This window comes from Fragaria vesca, linkage group LG2 (assembly GCF_000184155.1).
Source record: "Fragaria vesca subsp. vesca linkage group LG2, FraVesHawaii_1.0, whole genome shotgun sequence".
NCBI classification, from domain to species: domain Eukaryota; kingdom Viridiplantae; phylum Streptophyta; class Magnoliopsida; order Rosales; family Rosaceae; genus Fragaria; species Fragaria vesca.
Window position 1 is genome coordinate 9,004,815 of NC_020492.1, and position 2,734 is coordinate 9,007,548.

The following is a 2,734-nucleotide window of genomic DNA, read 5'->3' on the forward strand; positions in this document are numbered from 1 at the left end:
TAATGCCTTAAGTCTATTTCTAGCATGGTAGGACATAGAAGTCGGAAATTGTTTTGTAACAAGGTAATTCACAATATCGGCATACCAAGGCTCACTTACCTCACTTACCTCACTTACCTTACTTACCTTGAAGTGTTGCTCGTCCGGGAAGCATTCTTGGATGGCCACGGGATCCGAGTCACGCACCAACCGGCTAAGGTGGTCGGCAACAACGTTGTCCGACCCCTTCTTGTCTTTGATTTCCAAATCGAACTCTTGGAGAAGCAATATCCACCTTATCAACCTCGGCTTGGCATCCTTCTTTGTCAACAAATACTTCAAAGCCGCATGGTCAGTGTAAACAATAACTTTAGATTGAAGTAAGTAAGAACGAAACTTATCCAAAGCAAAGATCACGGCAAGAAGTTCTTTCTCGGTGGTGGTGTAGTTCTGTTGCGCATCATTGAGCGTCCGAGAGGCATAATATATGGCATACGGCTGCTTGTCTCTTCTCTGTCCGAGCACAGCCCCCACGGCATAGTCTAAGGCGTCACACATCAACTCGAAGGGCAAAGACCAATCCGGTGGCGCCATGATCGGTGCCGATGTCAACATGGTCTTCAACCGCTCAAAAGCCTCCTTGCATTCGGGATCAAAGTGGAAGGGCACATCCTTTTGCAACAAAGAACTTAAGGGCCGAGCTATCTTGGAGAAATCTTTGATAAATCGACGATAAAAACCTGCATGTCCAAGAAAGCTTCGAACATCCCTCACACTTGTGGGGATGGGTAAGTGACGCACAATATCTATCTTAGATTTATCAACTTCAATACCCCTAGAACTAACAATGTGACCGAGCACTATACCCTGATTAACCATGAAGTGACATTTTTCCCAATTAAGCACAAGATTAGTTTCCTCACATCTCCTAAGCACAAATTCTACATTTTCTAAACATGCATCGAAATCTTCACCATAAACAGAAAAATCATCCATAAAGACTTCAATCTTAGAACCTATGAACTCAGAAAATATGTGGTACATGCATCTTTGAAACGTACCTGGAGCATTGCACAAGCCAAAAGGCATGCGGCGGTAGGCAAAAGTGCCAAAGGGACATGTGAACGTTGTCTTCTCTTGATCCTCTTCCGCAACACTTATTTGATTGTAACCATTATAACCGTCAAGAAAACAATAGAAGGAATGACCGGCTAACCTCTCAAGCATTTGATCAATGAATGGCAATGGCATGTGATCCTTCCTTGTTGTTGCATTGAGCCGCCTATAATCGATACACACTCGGTGGCCGGTTACGGTCTTTTGCGGCACAAGCTCGTTTTCATCATTCTTCACCACCGTGATTCCGCTCTTCTTTGGCACAACTTGAACCGGTGAAATCCACCTTGAATCCGAAATTGGGTAGATGACTCCACAATCGAGCAACTTTGTCACCTCATCCTTCACAACTTGCATCATAGGTGGATGAAGACGTCGTTGACCCTCCTTGGTCGGTTTTGCTCCATCTTCAAGCAAAATTCGGTGAACACACATTGTAGGGCTAATTCCCTTGATGTCGGCTAAGGTCCAACCTATGGCCGTCTTGTGTCTCTTCAAAACTTCGATCAATTTCTCCTCTTGCTCCTTCTCTAGTGAGGATGATATGATAACTGGCAATGTTTCATTCTCTCCCAAATACACATACTTCAAATGTTCCGGAAGAACCTTGAGATCTAATTTTGGGGCTTGGACAATGGAAGGAAGAAACTTGTTAGATGGAAAGAGAATTGGACTAGGGGAGGAGTAGCATACCTCGGCAGCCACCTCAAGTGACTGCACGGTTTCAAGCAAGGGTAGAGGTACGGCATCTTGAGCTAAGGTGATTTTGTTCCCTATGGCATCAAATCCGATTCCTTTGGCCAAGGTGAGTGCCAAGGTGTCTTGAGCTATTGTCTCCACATATTCATCTGCAAGAGCATCCACAACATCAATAGAAAAGGAATCTCGAAAAAGTTCAGGAAGTGGATACCTCATCGCATCAAAAACATTGTAACTAATGATGTCTCCATCTATTTCGAAAGTTAGTTCCCCTGAGTAGACATCAATTTTGGTCCTTGCGGTTCTCATGAATGACCTTCCCAATAGAATGGGAATTTCTTTGTCATCTGCATCCGCTGGTTCCATGTCAATGACATAGAAATCTGCAGGAAATGTTAAACTTTCAACCTGCACTAAAACATCCTCAACATATCCCAAAGGGATCTTGTTGGAGCGGTCAGCCAATCTAATGATAATGTTATCCTTTTTCAAATCACCTAGACCTAAATCCGCATAAAGATAAGAAGGCATAACATTTATCGAAGCACCTAAATCTAACATGATTTTATCGAAACTATGAGTACCAATGGTGCATGGAATCGAAAAACTCCCTGGATCCTTGAGCTTAGGTGGTAGTTTCCTTTGAAAAACCGCAGAGATGGTTTCATTCATTACCGCTACATCCTTCTCTCGTGGTAGCCTCTTGTTGGTGCACAACTCTTTCAAGAATTTCGCATACTTTGGATTTCGTTGAATGCACTCAAGCAATGGCATGTTTACTTCCACCTTCTTGAATAATTCAATCATCGCATGATCAGCTTCATCGTGCTTTGATTTAGCAAACCTGTTGGGGAAAGGGGCACGAGCATGGACATTAGTAGAAACTAAACCATTAGAGCTAGAAGACTTACCTTTCTCAAGCACGGCTTGAGTGGATTTC